We start from the raw sequence: 5,150 nt of genomic DNA, 5'->3' as shown, positions 1-5,150 counted from the left end.
CCCCCTCCTGGCAGGGAGTTGCCGAGGGCCAGGAGGTCTCCCCTCAGCCTCCTCTTCTCCAGACTGAACCCCCCCAGTTCCCCCAGCCGCTCCCCAGCAGACCTGTGCTCCAGACCCTGCCCCAGCTCCGTTGCCCTTCTCTGGCCACGCTCGAGTCATTCAATGGCTTTTTTGGGGTGAGGGGCCCAAAACTGAACCCAGGAATCGAGGGGCGGCTCCCCAGTGCCCAGCCCAGGGCTCAGATCCCTTCCCTGTCCCTGCTGGCCATGCCAGTGCTGATACATTTTGCTCCCTATAATTCCAATCAGTGAAATTCAAGCTGTGTCCAAGCACTTGGGAAAGGCAGCATTCAAGTATCTGGCCACGGTTCTCACCTGCCTTCCCCGGGAGCAGTGCCCCGGCACGCCCTGCGTGACGCAGAGCAGAACCCTCCGCACATACATGACAGACACACGTTTGGCTGGTTTCACAGGCACGACATCTCGCAGCCCTGCGCTCCTGGCGACGCGCCAGCGAGGCCAGTACACATAAGCAGGACGAGGCTGGTCCTCCAGGCCACCCAATTCCTGCGGGCAGGGCCTGTGGGGAGGAGGGCAAGAGGAAAACAAGCCTGTGTTGGGAGTTGCTTCTGAGCTGATGGAGCGGACGTGGGAAGCGACATCTGGAACACAAAAACCAGCAAATGTGCTGTGGTCACTTTGGGGACGGCCTTCGGGGAGGCCCAGTGATGTGGTCGCCTTCTGGACTGCACGGCTCTCAGAGACCACAGGCGTGCTTTCACTTGGGATTGGGTGTATAAGCCTGACTTCACTTCTACCCCTTCAAAAATTCCAAATTTTGACTTAATTTTTATGGCGGACATTTTTGCGCTTATGTGGCACATGCAAAGCAATCCCCCTTGGAATGGGAAAACGGAAATTATTTGATGTCTTTAAAGTCTAGAAGAATGGTGGATTTCCTAGACTACAAAAGTATTAAGTGGATGACAGGAAGAGTTTCCAAGGAAGCCTTGCTCTTTCATGCAGCGAGCAAAGAGGGAGCGTGCCAAGGAAAACATACCATCCGTGGCCTCTCCTCATGAGCACGTGCGGGCTGTGCCGGGGGCACAGGCTCTGACACCAGAGTGTCCCTGCATGCATCAGGCTCTGCCAGAGTTCATACTCGTGTTTAAAGCAGCAAATAATACTGCTAAGTACTATACTGGTGTGGGATTTACAGCAAGCTGTGGTGATCCTGCTGGATACAGCCAGTTCAGTCTCCTCTCACTGGCATGGGAAATTTATCTAAATAGAGTTTACTGCCGAGCAGGGCTAAAATTAACATCAGGATGTGGATGTTAGTGGGTTTTGACTTGGCTCTGTTCTGTGTGACCATTTCCATGCTGGTGAACACGAGCGGCAGTTTATTAAATTAGGCAGCAGTAGTACGAGACCGTGGGTCTTGACCATAATGGTTGGGAAAGGAGATGTCAAGAGCTTTAAAGAATTCCCTTTGTCCCTGTGCAGGCATCGATTGCTCTACCCGCTGGCCTCAGAGCAGCATTTTCTGCTTAAAGGAAATGACTGTCTTTTTAGCCTTTTTGTTCTGTGTAAAGCATTAGGGAGGGGGGGTGGCGTGTGACTGTGAAGTTTTTTTCTGCTTTTCTTTTTAATAGCCAAGAGTTTGGTGCTTTCTCCCGGGATGCACCAGCGGAGGAGCATGGGTCTCAAGCATTAACTGTGTCAGCGCCCAGCACAGCCAGTGAAGCACCAAATGGCGTTTGGGACACTGGTCTGTGGAGGCTGTGGGAGGGGATGGCTGTGCTGTGCCACCCGCCGGGGGGTCTCACAAACCGAAACGAGTAACCGCGGAGCGGGGAAGTGCCTTTTCCATCATCTTCTCCCCCTGCTTTGGACCTAGATGTACCGTTCCTTGGGTCTCTCCCCTTGAATCACGGAATTTTTAGGTTTGTCAGTGGCTGCGTTGTCCCTCATCCTTGGGGACTGTCTGCGGATGGGGCTTGGCCAGCTTTGGCTTTGCCTATTTCACCTGGCAAACAGCTGGAGGCTCTTCTATTTTTCCTGAGCAACTTCTCTCCGTTCCCTGCTGCTAAACTGGAAGCGATGGGGCCCGTGCAACACCCGCACGCGTGCTGAGGCGGGGAGTTGCTTTCAGGGCGACGGCGGCTGTTCTTGCACTGGAGCCGTTGAGGAGCGATCCCCAGCAGCGGGGCCTTCCGCTGACTAAGCGGCCACTTCCTGAGCTGCTCCTCTCCCCGCGGGGTTCCTGCGTGCCCGTGCTTGGTGTTGGCGACCAGAGGGTGCTCCAAACTGTATTATCCCTTTGCCAGCGTGGGCCTGCTCCTTCCTTGCTGCGTGTCCTGCCCTGCGTGGGCTGAGATGAGCCATGCTGCTCCAGGCTACGGTCTGCAGCTTCTGCTCAACTGCCTTTGCCCCGCAGGTCCCTGAGCCTTTGGCAGCTGCGTGTCCTGTCCCTTGGCAGCCAGAGTGGGGACAAGCTGGGCACCCCAGTAGCTCCCTGAGCTCTCCTGCCACTGCCTCTGCTGCTGATCAGCCTTTTTCACCTTGGACCACGGTGCTGTATTCTTCAGCTGCCGCTGTGTGACCTGCCGGAAGCATCCAAAGCTCATCTTGCCATCATCCAAGTCTAAAAACCTGACAAAGAGAAGTGATACGCTTCACTACTTCACACAGGAAATCCAAAACTTAACTGAGGATGTGGGGAAGTGGCTACATGCTATTGAAATTAGATCCACTCAAGGCAGATGCTTTTTTCCCCTGTGCTGGGCTTTATCTGTGAGGATCCTCCCTGCCCTTCAGGAAAACTTTCTGTCCATACGGTCTGTGCACCAGAAGAAGATTTTATATGGATGGGGCCTGTGTTTTTAAAGTAATTATTACCGTGATTTAGGATAATATATAGCAAAATGACATTTGAGAACTCAGCACTTTCAGTAGTTAAGAGCTCAAATTAGTCACTAATAAACTCTGTGCATGTCAATCCTTGTAGCCCACATATACCAGTGCTGCAGGGAATGGTGAGAAGCTGGTGAGAGAGCACCACCTACTTTTGAAACATTTTTATGTAGAGTCATATTAGTTTCCGTAAACGAACAGATTGGGCGGTAAACAGGAAGCAGAATGTAAATGGCATCATTTAGTAAAGCAAATAAAGGCTTCCTTGTCTGAGGAACCCCACTGCTGTGTCCCCGCAGTTATTGCATCTTACCTTGGAGAGCCAGGAGATAATGTAGCTTGTGTTACAAGCCTTTAAAATGTGAATTTGTCCCAGAGCGAAATGTTTGGAAAGACAGGTTCTTCTTTTTAAGGTAGTGACCTAAGTACTGCGGGATGGAAAGGTGTCGCCAAAGATGAAGTGTGATGGTCTGACTCTTAATCTCAGTGCTCAGCCTGCAGAGTGTCGATACAAATCGACACCCTGTAACCACCCCTCGGGGAAAGAAGTATAGGTTAGGCACTAAATATGCTTGATATAGTGTAGGGTCTTATGTTGCTGGTTGATTTTCGAGGTCAAATCCCCAACAAAAGCATTGACAATACCTGAACATGCTCTAGGTTACATGAAAAACATGACCCCTTAGAAGAGGTTCAGTTTCACAGACCTGCTTAAGAATTAAAAACCTTCTCGGGTCTTCAGCAACACCCAGCGAGTTACTGGGTAGCCTGCTCAAGTTAAATATTTTAAAAGTAAGCACTGGCTGACAATGTGTCACTGGATGGAGTGCCTGTTGTATGGCGGTATGGATTTACAGCCCAGAGGGTAAAAAGCAATTACGGTTATAAAGCGATTACGGGTTAAAACCTGGGGAAAAAGGTAGCAAATATCTGTAGGACCTTTTGATAACTCATCTGGGCCTGGCCGCAGGGCTGCCTCTTCCCTAGCTGTCCTTTCTCCATAAGGAATTTACAGGCGGTGCAGGTACCAAGGTTTGCATCTATTGTTTTTCACGGTTTTGTATGTTCTGTCCTCCACCAGGGATCCAAGTGCTGTCACAACAAACCACTGAACGAATACAGTACACCTTCAACTTTACGTAACAGCAAACCTCAAGGAAATGGATTGATACGCCCCTTTGTTTTTATCTCTGTGAACATAGCTACCTTCCCAATCAGTCTGGACGATCAGAGCAAACCTATTTTAATATGATGTAGCTCATCTTGGTTACTTTTCTGTCTTTTGGCAGAGGGAGATGGGAACAGACTCTGTTGCACTGACCTTTCCAAGACCTTTGTGGCTTTCCACGGAAGGAAAGGGGACTATGATAATGCTTTGGCTTTAGTATCTATGTTAGATAAATTCTTGTGTTGTGAAAACAAATTATACACTTTATATTACAGTTGCATTCTACCAGTAGATTTCTTATCGAGATATCTGCTACAACGGGCCAAGTGTCCTCTGTTGGGGTGAGTCAGGTTAGAGAAGCACTTTCCAGGAGCGGTTGTGGTCACTCCTGCCTTAGGGAGCGGCCGAGATGGTCCCCCATGGGCGTCTCTGCCTTATTTCCTGCGATTCTGCCACGTTTGTGTCTGTGCAACCGCAGCTGGGCTGGGCCAGGAAACTAAAACCTGCAGTCTCCGGTGCTGTGGGCTTTCCTGGCAGTGTGGCCCTAAACAGATCCTCGGGCGGTTAACGTGACAGCATTAGGGAAGGAGGAGAGGCGGGAAGGGGCTGTTGTGTTCTGATTGCAGCAGGTTTCTGTTAGCCCACGTGTCTGCTGAAATGGTGTAGTCAGGATCCTGAAGAATCGCCAGAAATCCCACATTTCTCCTCGGGACAAAGCCCTCTCCTGATCTCCCTGGTATCCCTCCGGCCTCCCGTGGAAGCAGAGAAGAACTTTTCCCAAGTGGCCTCCCAGCAGGAAAAACAGTTTGGGCTCCAGGCTGTTTGGGCTTGGTTTATATCTTAAGTACATCGAAATGTCTTTGCAGTTTCTGTTGGCAAACAAGGCGGCTTCTCCTTTTACAGGTTATTTTCAGGAGCAGGCAAGAGGAAATGTAGGTGGGGGATAGTGCCTGACCAGATTTCTATAGGCCAAAATCCTGAATCACTACAACAATATCAGCCTGAAAAATCACGAAGCCTTAGCAAGAGTAAAAATAATTTGTGAGGCTTTCCCCCCCCCCCCCCCC

This window comes from Athene cunicularia, assembly GCF_003259725.1.
Source record: "Athene cunicularia isolate RWA chromosome 5 unlocalized genomic scaffold, athCun1 chr5_part1, whole genome shotgun sequence".
Lineage (NCBI taxonomy): Eukaryota > Metazoa > Chordata > Aves > Strigiformes > Strigidae > Athene > Athene cunicularia.
This window is presented reverse-complemented; position numbering follows the sequence as displayed.